General features: G+C 41.2%; 1 protein-coding gene across 2 annotated transcripts in view; it reads left to right on the top strand.

Moving 5' to 3' along the window:
• The first annotated feature begins 282 nt into the window (after positions 1-282).
• LOC113018058 (leucine-rich repeat and immunoglobulin-like domain-containing nogo receptor-interacting protein 2) overlaps positions 283-11,582 on the top strand; it is a 199,301-nt gene continuing 188,001 nt past the window's right edge. The window contains exon 1 of one of the 2 annotated variants that reach the window (XM_080304519.1): positions 283-930. The gene's annotated coding sequence lies outside the window, so the exon portion shown is untranslated. The remainder of the gene's footprint in view (positions 931-11,582) is intronic. The other variant, XM_080304524.1, reaches the window with a different exon arrangement.

Here is an 11,582-nt window from a genome sequence, read left to right as displayed (position 1 = left end):
CAGGCATTATTTGTTACTCTGAGGACTATGGGCGGTGAACCTTTCTGTCTGACATGGCTGGAAATGGCACAGCGGTAATTGTCAAAAGCCAAAGCTAGAGAAGTGCATATCGCAGTGTGTATGTGTGTGTGTAAAGGAAAGGAGAGGAGGAGAGAGAAAACGAAAGGGTGGGGAGGTGCAGTGAGAAACAGGGAGGGTGTATGTGTGAGGGAGGGGTAAGGCGAGCGAGAGAGAGAGAGAGAGAGACAGCAGGAGAACGAGCGGCTCGCCTCATTCCGCTGCTTTCTCAGCATCTATTCTGTGAGAGTCTATTCTGGAGAGGAGAGCGCTACCGAACAGGCGAATAGGAGAAGGAAAAGAGGACAAAATCCACTGATCAGGGAGCATATCGAGGAAAAGAACACATAATCTAGTCTCACTGGCATGTGTTATCACCATCTATAGCTTTGGTGGAGGTCTGTGAAAGTTTCCATCCTGGGGGGACACCCTCCCCTTGTTGTGGGGACGAACAGCGGATGCTGAATTTCATTCCTGAAGGCAGGGGGAGAGCTGTGAGGACCGGCTGGATTCACTTGCATTGGAGCTGGTAGTGCGCACCAGAAGAGATCCTACAGTCTCTCGTTCTCCCTTGTCTCTCATAAACGCATTTTCCAGTAGAATACCTAACATTGTTTAGCTCTGCCAAGGTGGAATATCAGGGAGAACCAGCCCAAAAGAAATTAATCTAAACCAAGGAACTAAAGGGTAATGGATTATGCACAAATTCACTGAAGGACATCCTGCTCACAAAAAGTAAGTTCAAATCAGAAAAGGTTTTTAATTGGTTTCTGATTTTAAAAGACTTGTGGGATTTTTGCCCTTGTTGTGGAGCAGAACCAATCGTATCTCATGACAGCTTGCGGACTATAGGATTCTGGATAGTATTTCAAGGTAAGAAAACATCCGTGGCTTCTTTTATATTAAAAGCACCCTTCAGGTTTTCTGTGAAAGGGGCAGATTAGGCAGGCGAAAAGCTCAGCATGAAATATGCAGTGACGTGGGAAAGAGAAAGCACTATGAAAAAGACGGATCTTGTCTTTCATTGTATTTAATCAGTTTTACAAAAAGTGCAAAGTTAGAAAAAATGTACAACTACACAATGAGAAGCCCCGTGGCTTTCAGAGAACAAGATTGCTTTTTGTGACGGCTGTGAAAGACTACTCCCCTCTGCAGAGAAGAATGTGTCTATGTGTATCTGCATACTTGTGCATGTGTGTTTGCTGAGAGGGAAGATGCCTGCCTGCAAAGCAATTCATGCTTTGCTTCCTTGCTATATATTGGTTATCACCAGGGGAGGCTGCAAGTGGAAGGGGCATAATTGCAGTGGTTGTTTGTTCGCATCTTTGCAACACCTAGTATCAGTGAGAAGGGAATTACTTTTGTACAGTAGCCGTATTTTATTCATAAACGTGAGGGCCTCAGCATTTTAAAGGCTGCCTTATTCCTTTTATCTGGCCACAGATAAGTGATTCTGTCTGGTATTACACCAGCTCAGATGCTCTACATCACACTTTCACCTTCAGCTTCTATGTATTTCTGAATTTGTTCTAGCAATGCACTTTTGTGTCTCTTTGCTTTTTCCCCAAATGTGAAAGTGATGATAAAGTGTTTTTCTGTTGATGCTCTAACTTTCTTTTTTTTTCCAGATGAAAATTTAGACTCTTTCATTAGGCGGTGTAGGGTCTGACAGAGAGATGATCGTATATGTTTTTTCTTTATTGGAAAGAGTGAATCTGCTGCCCTCTTGATCAATACCAGCCAAGTGCATGGCTATCTCCTTTTGTAAGGCAACGGTTGAAATATTTATTGCTTGAGCATCCTGTCGGTTCCCTGAAATATTTAAAATAATTGAATAATGAATAGCCTGTCTAAGCTGTCAAAGCCCAGTTTTTGGCCTGGGCAGATGATTATAATGCCATCTCCTCATGTAACATGCCAAACAGTGACCATTAAATGCCTTTGCCTCTGGATATAAAAATTTCACAAGAAGTGTTTCTCCTCTTTCAAAACATCCACTGGGGGGGAGTGGAGCCTGATGGGAAGTTGATGACAGCTCCTGTGTATCTGGCATTGACTGCCAATATTGGCTAAAACCTCCAATTGTTCCAGTGAATGTATAGTGTGTTTATTTAGTATAGTGTGTTCTTTGCAAGCTCCTTTGACTACGATGACCTGGATGACTGAGAACCTTCACAGACGTATAGTGTGTTTGTAAGAAACTGCTCTATTGAGTGTTCTATTGAACTCGTATTTAGCGTTCATTATGCATGATGTGTGTTTGTTTACTCTTTAAAGATATGCGACCCTGTTATCTGTTCTCCCTGCTCTATTCATTTAATCCAGTGATCTATATCTGCACTATTTGTTTGTTCAATATGCAACGTCGTGTGTACATATGTGTGTAAGAGAAGGCGTATAAATGAAACGAGTTTTTGTGTGTATCTGGTATCTGTGTGGGTGTGTATTTGTCCAGAGCTCTGAGCTTCATCCCTTTTGATGTTTTATTGAGTGTTAACCATAGTAGGGCTGACGCATTCCCTCTGATATGGAGTAGCATGGTTAAAGGAACACACAGACACTGACTTTGCTCACCTTTGTATTTTCTTTAACTCTGAATTAGCAATGCTATGTCTGCCTCTTTTGGCCCTTTAGAATTGGGAAATGATTTGGTCCAGGTTGGTTCTGTATGCAGGAAGTGTGAAGGTCTGAGCATGCATGTCTGGATGTAAGCTAGTAGGGTGTATGTGCGCTGTGGGTATACAGCCTGTATGGTCAGATGAAAGTGCCTGCTTGTGAATTTAGAGTCCGTTAAGGGGCTAGTATAGAGTCAGTCTTTCCTCTATTGCTGATTCTAGCAAATGAGTCAAAGACAAGGCCCTCCATTTGCAGTGATAATCTGTATCCTCTGAATCACAGGATGGACGCAGCAGAAGGACAGAGCCCTCTTCTACACTGGGATTATCCACTGTTGCTGACAGCACAGAGACAACAAGGAAACAATGTTAATGGCAAAAATGTTGGGGTTTTGATTTATTACTCACAGGAGGACAGCTTATATCAGTATGCACGCACGCGGGTAGGCAGCTGATATCTGACACACCTGCTTCCAAATACAATAAATCATTTGCAATCATGTGCATGTGTCAGTCAGATCACATTATAAAATTGTCAAATCATGCTTAATATCTTAATATATATGTTTTTGACTGCTAGTAGTACAGTAGCTTTTACACTGAATATTTTAATTAATTTTAATAATTAAGGTTCATTAAAATGAATACTGCATGAATATCTATATTATATATTGATAAACCTTTTTAAATTAAAGCATGCCCTGGTCATGTTGCCAATTTTAGGCAGAGTAACCATTCTAGTCACTGTGGTAGTGAAAATGAACCTTTTTAGAATTCAAAAATGCTAAAATGTTGAATTCCAAATTTCCCTTTTGAAAGAAATGTTATTTCATGTGATTTTCAAGAGTTTCAAAGCTTTTTATTATTTTAATATTAGAAAAATATCCTGCATACCAAAATGGCAAAATTCAAAGTGATGGGAAAAAAGGTAAAAAATAATAACTTGCACTGCGACTTGTATAGTATCAATTAGATGTTGTCTGTATTGTTGGTATTGTGAGAGAACAGATGCAAGATTTGTACCTAGAAGCAGCATATTTTTAGCCTGTCCATTAAGGACATGGGAGAAAAATCAATGATCACAGACTGAAACACTGGGTTTCAAATTTAACTTTTTCTTCTATGACCTCTGAATACAGTTGGAAATATGCACTTTGTAAATAACAAAATAAGTTGGTTTTTTTTCCAGATTTGTTTCAACTAATTTATCCATAGATTTATTTATTATCACTAATGTTGGTAGATTTGCCTTGGTCACATTTGTAGCACACATATTGTGCAGGCCCACCCCCTATATTTCATTACAAGCTGATATGTGTTTAATGGTTAATTGCAGTCAGAAAAACATTAACATAGTCATGTTAGCCCCACATCTGTAGCATATGCACCACCAGCTCTGAAACCAGCTTTTAGAGAGGTATGGTCAAGACCAAAGCATGACAGGATATGGATGATCTGCTGTGAGCTCCTTTGAATCCCTGATGAAGCGAAACACAATATGCTCAAACAGCTGGGTCATTTATGGAAAATGCCGACTCATCACAGTCCCTTCAAAGGAGGGGAAAATAATTCAGTTTTAATAGTGTTTGCCTCACAGAGAAAAAAATATATATCTTGAATGACTTAGTTCATTACATTGACAGCTTGTTTATTTAAAAAAAGAAGAAAAAGGAAAAGTTAATGGAAGGCATATGGACAAACAGGTTACTGTTTAAACTTTACTTAATATTCTAATTAAAAGTAGCAAAATAATACTAATGTTGTCAATGCTCAAGTGTGCTGAGCAAATGCTTGACAATAAGAGGAGACTATGTTTCATTTGTTGCATTTCTTAAACAAAACAAAAAATCTTTAACATATACTTAAAAATACAGTAAGTGTATAGCTGCATTTTGGTGATAAATGCTTGGCATTTGTTTTCTTTTGAGTTTATGTGCTAAGTGACTGCTGGTGGCAGTGTAGCCCTTTAGGGATAGTGTAACAGTGAAGGGGCTGAAGGCAGTCTGATGCAAGAGAACTGATCTCCGAACAGCCTCTACTGACAGTGACCTTGCTGTATGTGTCAGTTTGAAGAATGACCTTCCTGGACAATCTGCCGTGGGCAATGTATGTCGTATTACCTTTGGAAAGTCCCTTTTTGTGTGTTGTTGACAAGGAGCATTAGCAAGGGTCAAGGGTGATGTAGCTGGCTAAGAATTGGGGGCAGAGCATGTCGCACCGATGTGGCATTTAAGATAAAATAAAGGGGAAAAATGTTTTGGGCTAGTTCCATGACCAAAGTGATGAAATTGGTGTCTTTTTGTTACATAACGTCTTTGGGCATAATGTTTTACACTGACCCCATTTTGTAATAAAAGGAGTTGTGTCTCAGTATGTGTCACTAAGACACATGTAATTCATCTAGTAGCTATCTACCCAATAAGTGATTTATGGTGCAAACATACAAACACACCAACCAAAGCACTTAAGTGCCATTACTGACCAGTGTTGTTTTTTTTAAGCTAATTAAGAATCATTAAATATTCACACAGTAGAACAACTTGCCTATATCCTAATGGCACACGAAGATGGATACTAGTTCTCTTTTTAGCAAGGTCACCGTTGGAACTATCCATTTTGTATTTTGCCTCCATCAGCCAATTTAGGATGTCCTTACAGTGACTTTGCCCCCCTTCATCCTTTCTTTGCACCCTCAGTTTTCAGGTCTGAAATAGGGTATTTAGAGTATTGACCACTTTGCTTTTTAGATGGCAACAAAAATGCTTCGTCCCTCCTACCAAAGTGAATGCATATTCTTTCCTTTCATGTTTATAGCCCCATTGAAAGATATATTCACATAACAGATTATTAGTTTATTATAAAGATAAGAAACAAGATTTATTCTGCAAGTGCAAATTGTGTAAAATATATTCAGTAAAAGTCTTATTGTAAAAATAACAAAAACAGAAACCTGCATTTGACAAAACCAAAAATCACTTATGCATTTAAAAGTGGCAGTAAATGATAATAGGGAGCTGTTTAAATTGTATTTTTAAACTGTGAGCTGCCAGGCTTTTGCCCAGAAAGGTTAGGTCATTACGTGCATAACAATATGCCCACTAATGCTTCACAGTTTGATCGGGATATGTCAGAGTGGAGTCTTTTCATTGTAACAATAGTGAAAATGTCAGGACATGGATGCTTTTATGCCTCTGAGGAGACTGTGGACTCTTCAACAGTACTTGTGTTTCTTACACTGGACAAGCTCCCATAACCTCGTTTTTACCAGAGTATGAAAGGCTCTCAGCAGGACAGTCGACCAGTGCTTGTTAGGGCAGGTCCTGGATCCTTGTCTCCTTTGGGCTTACAGCTGATATAGAACAAAGTACAGCTCTGATATTTGTTAGTTTCTAATGCTTTAAGGAGTCTGTGGAGAGGAGGATCCCCTATACACCTTAACACACCTTAAAATCTGGCTAAGAGCTTTTTTTGTGCTCTAGGCTTACAGAAGATTTTGCTGAGTCTTGTGAATGACTTGTGGTTTCTCGTTGGAAGTAAAATGTTACACTTAGCGAGTGCAGTTTAAAGCTGAAACAAAGAATAAAAAAAAACCAAAAAACGAATGTAATATGAATCCACAAAAGAGTTATTGGCACAAATATAGTTGTTAATAGTTTCTATAATTCTTGGTCATGTGTTTTATTGGGTTTCAGAGACTAATGTCCATACAGACCATTTAATTGCTACAAAAAACACAAAAAGCCCCAAAATGATGAGATCGATTCATGTAAGGCACAAAGGTCTCATATTACACCTGCCCTGTTCTATTAAGATAGTGACAGTTGGCTGCTGTCCAATAAGCACAACGACCCAATTTCATAATAACCCTGCTCCTGAACTCCCAGAGACTGCAGTTACCTCCTGCTCCATTTCAGACTGTTACGTAAAGTGCCAATAAATCAGGATGGTCCTGTGATTCATTGTTCCCCGTTTAATTTATTCCATTCTTTTTCTCATTTTTGTAAAAACTCAGACAGCTTTAGTTAGTTGAGAGTTGTGAGAACCTTTGTCATGCTGTGACTCTTGGGAGGGATGGAAAACACAGTAAATAGATATGAATTACCCCTGTCCCAGCTTCTCTCCCTCTTTCTTATTTCTCTGGTTCTATTCTTTTTCCCAGCTAACTCTGTGTGTTACCAGAGGTTTGACTGTCCAGTGGAAGCTCTGGAGTGTTTGAGTGAGCTGGATAGAGTTACTGAAGGCTGTACATAATCGCCTCCCTGCTGAGTGTCCTTTCATGTACAGAGGGTTGCTGTCTGGTAAATCAGTTACTTGTCTCGTGCAAATGTAGTAGACTCATATATATGAGTATTGATTTCAGGTTAAATGCTATATAACTTGACTAAGATGGCCACTGTTTCAACATGTACAGGGTGGGCCATTTATATGGATACACCGTAATAACATGGGAATGGTTGGTGATATTAAAGTCCTGTTTGTGGCACATTAGTATATGTGAGGGGGCAAACTCCTCAAGATGGGTGGTGACCATGGTGGCCATTTAGAAGTCGGCCATCTTGGATACAACTTTTGTTTTTTCAATAGGAAGAGGGCCATGTGACACATCAAACTTATTGGTAATGTCACAAGAAAAACAATGGTGTGCTTGGTTTCAACGTAACTTTATTGTTTCATGAGTTATTTATAAGTTTCTCTTTGTTCACAGCCATTGACATGTCGAAGAGGTTAACACGTGAGGAGCGGATCGAAATTGTGTTGATATCTGGTGAATGCAGTAACCGGGTCATTGCAGCAGATTTCAATGCAAGACACTCTACGAGACCACCCATCTCCCATGCTACAGTTAGCAAACTGCTTGCTAAGTTTTGTGAAACTGGTTCAGTGTTGGATTTGCCAAAATGTGGACGCAAGAAAACTGTCACTAATGAAGAAACATCAGTGGCTGTCCTAGCTTCATTCAGCAAGAGCCCACAGCGTAGCACTCGCCGCATGTCACTGGAGAGTGGCATTAGTCGAACATCCCTTCGGCGGATATTAGCTACTCACAAATGGCACCCTTACAAACTCCAGCTACTGCAGCATCTCAACGAGGATGACCCAGATCGGCACACAGAATTTACAGAATGGGCAAAACAAAAATTGGAACAGGACCCTCAGTTCACGCAGAAGATTTTGTTCAGTGATGAGGCAAACTTTTATGTGAATGGTGAAACAAACAAAACCACCACTATTGGTCTGACACTAACCCACATTGGATGGATCCCTCCAAGACTGTTGGAACAACAAAAGTGATGGTTTGGTGTGGTATATGGGGTACAACGATAGTGGGTCTATTCTTCATCAATGGAAACCTCAAGGCCACTGGATATTTGAAATTGCTACATGATGATGTGTTTCCCTCTTTGTGCACTGAAGCTGGCACGTTCCCCGAGTTTTTCCAGCAAGATGGTGCACCACCACATTATGGGTGCCAGGTCCGAGCATTCCTAGATCAACAGTTTCCTGGAAAGTGGATTGGTCGTCGTGGGCCAGTTGAAAGGCCCCCAAGGTCTCCCGATCTGACCCCCTTAGACTTTTATCTTTGGGGTCATCTGAAGGCAATTGTCTATGGTGTGAAGATACGAGATGTGCAGCACCTGAAACTACGGATGCTGGATGCCTGTGCTGGCATTTCTCCTGCGGTGTTGCTATCAGTGAGTGAAGAGTGGGAGAAGAGGGTTGCATTGACAATCCAACACAATGGGCAGCACATTGAACACATTTTATAAGTGGTCAGAAACGTGTAAATAACTCATGAAAGAATAAAGTTACATTGAAACCAAGCACACCATTGTTTTTCTTGTGACATTACCAATAAGTTTGATGTGTCACATGACCCTCTTCCTATTGAAAAAACAAAAGTTGTACCCAAGATGGCAGACTTCTAAATGGTCACCATGGTCACCACCCATCTTGAGGAGTTTGCCCCCTCACATATACTAATGTGCCACAAACAGGACTTTAATATCACCAACCATTCCCATGTTATTACGGTGTATCCATATAAATGGCCCACCCTGTATATATAGACCCATATCTGTTCATTTATTGTACAATTTTAGATCTAGAGATTTAGAATTTTAGATATTTTTGAGAAACTACATCCTGCGAAATATCAAGCTGCTATGAAATGAGAGCAAATGAGAATCTTTGTTTTTACTTAAATTTGTTATCTGTCGGGGCGGTCTGCCTCTCCCCACCGCAGGGAAAAGGGTAACACCACCTGGGTCTGGGTGCAGTTCCCCCCTCCAGGGGCAAGGGTACCTAGACCCGGTTCGTAGAGTACGCTTGGGGAGTGTGATCGTGTGTACAGCGTCTCTTTATGTCTGTCTCCACGTTGGTTGAGTGTGGAGTGAGTGCATATGAGAGCATGAGGGTGGGAATGGATGTTTGTGTCTGTGTGTGCCTGTATGTCTGTGTCTATATGTCAGGTTGGGTATCAGACACCACCTCTCTGGGGACATCTCAGGCCCTCCAAGGTTTGGAGGCCTATCTCCCCCCACCACCACTTCCCCTGCCAGTGGCGGACTCCCTCAGATATCGGTGCGTTGGTGGTTCTTTGTGTCTGGGGATGGGCGTCCGGGTACACACCGGCTCACTCCTTGGCGGCCGCTTATCGGGGCCTGGGGCTCGCTCGGGCCACTTCGGAGGTGGGGTGCCCCCGGCCTCTCAGCCTGGGGCTCGGTCACTCAGGTACAGCTGGCTGCCGGCGGAGCTCACAGGCGCGTCACTGCAACTCCCCCTGGCTTCTGCTCCGCGGCTGCTGAGTGAGCCCTCATCTGGGACTCTCCTCAGCTCTTACTGGGACAGTGGCGCGGCTGCCCCTCTGTTGGTCTTCCTTGGTCTCTTGTGTTCTGGGGGCCTCTGGATGTCTGGAGTTTTGATCTCCTCCATACCTGCTTCATACCCTGGAGGACGGGGCTGTGGCTCCCCACACTCCCTAGCAGATCGTTACATGGAGAAACCTTTGGAATGCAAGCATGCTGATCCACACAGGTATGCTCACAGGTGTACACACGGGTATTCACAGACGCGGACTACAGCTTTCTTGGCTGCTGCCTCAAAGCACATTGTGCGCTGTCTATCTTGCGTGCTGCACAATATTGTTTATTACTTAGTATCTACTGATATTTACTGCTAGCTAGTTTATTGTGATGGTGCCGTTTTTTTTTATTATGTTGCTCTTTGTTGTTTGCTTTCTCTTCTGTTTTTTTTTCTCCATACAGGTGACCCAGGTGTTTTGTTTTTTTTGTTTGTTTTTCTTTCTTTCTTCCCCCCCTTCTCACCGTCTCTTCTCCCCTTTGGTTTTCTTTCTCTCCCTCTCTTTCTTTCATTCTTTCTCCCTGTCCTATCCCCCAGTCATGTCTGTCCCGTTTGTAACAACTGAAAATAAAATAAATTCATAATTATAATAAAGGTCAATCAAATGGACCAATATAGCAAGGCCATGATGATCCACTTGGTAAAATAAATCCGCTTGGCATCTTTCTTGGCCTTAAGACAACAATTCTGATGGCTAAAGATCCAAACGGGACACAAAAAGAAAAAAAGAAAAAAAATGTTATCTGTTTTTAGAGTGACTTTATCTGTGAAAACATTGCTTGCCCACTAATGGCTTTATTTACATAATGATTCATCATATTGAAGATGTCCCTCCGCTCTCATATTTGAATGCATGTTGTCATTAGGAACTAATTTTTTTGTGTCATTCTCAAGATTTGTATGTGTTCTGAAAACATAAGTATAATGGCTTAATAAATAAGAATGTGCCAGTCTGACTTTTTGGTCTATGATCATGTTTACTGTCTTTGGATATCATCTGATATAAATTAGTTATCTTACATTAATAACCTGCAAAGAAGCGAATGATTGTATTTCTGTATATTTCAAAATCAGAAGTAAACAGTGTTTGGCATGTATTAATCAATCCAAAAGCATGGCACTACAAAAATTAAATACAAAAAAAAAAGCACCCCAGTCATGGAGGAAGAGGTCTTGAGAGAAATTTTGTTGTTCATGAACCCATCGATTCCATCTAAAGAGCTTGATCGGTGTCTGAATGCTTTAATGAATAAGAAATGCATGTGAATCATATGTACTTTTCAGTAAAACCTGTGGGAATTTTTGATATATTTGACAGCCATCATTCCCCAAACCGAAAATGGAATTTTTATAGAGCAGCGTTCTATCCCGTCAGTCAATTCCATAACTTGTGGAATCAACTGAATGCTGGTGGCTCTAATTTACTAGTTGCCATGTTACATCTAGCATGCATATACCTTTAAGGGATTGTACTAAAAATATATGTACACATTTGCAGTACCGTACTCTACTCTGTGTAAACTAATGCTGTGACGTTTGCAAGTATTTCAGATGCAGCAAATGTGGCCCTGCCAGTGTGTTTCCCTCCCTCTCTGCACAGATTATTTTTGGTCTTCCGCTTGTCTCATCAGATGTGTGACTTGAAATGTTCTTCCTTTATCGACTATGGCCAGCGAGGCATTTAGAGTGTGCTGTAAGCGTGATTGGCTTGAAACTAACTTGGACTGCAACAAAGCACTGCAGTTTATTGAGACCCATCAGAGCCACAGGAGTGACCAATCTGGTAAGTGAGTGGGTGAACGAGACACTCAGGGTACCTCTCCAGGCTTCCTGTCGGTCATGACTGCTGAGCTGGGAGTGGGACTGAAAGTTGAGATGTGCAAGGGGACAGAAGGAATGAGTGAGTGGGTGACTGGAAGAGCGAGAGAGTCAACTAGGCTACCTCTGGGTATGACTGAATAAGCGATTTGTATCTCAGTCACACAACGTATTGGTCTTTCTTAGCTTACTTCTTCTTACTGGTGGTGAACAAGCTTCTTGAACAAATCA

The sequence above is a fragment of the Astatotilapia calliptera genome, chromosome 2, assembly GCF_964374335.1.
Source record: "Astatotilapia calliptera chromosome 2, fAstCal68.1, whole genome shotgun sequence".
NCBI classification, from domain to species: Eukaryota; Metazoa; Chordata; class Actinopteri; order Cichliformes; family Cichlidae; genus Astatotilapia; species Astatotilapia calliptera.
The sequence above is the reverse complement of the archived record's forward strand: the minus strand, read 5'-3'. Positions and strand labels throughout refer to the sequence as shown.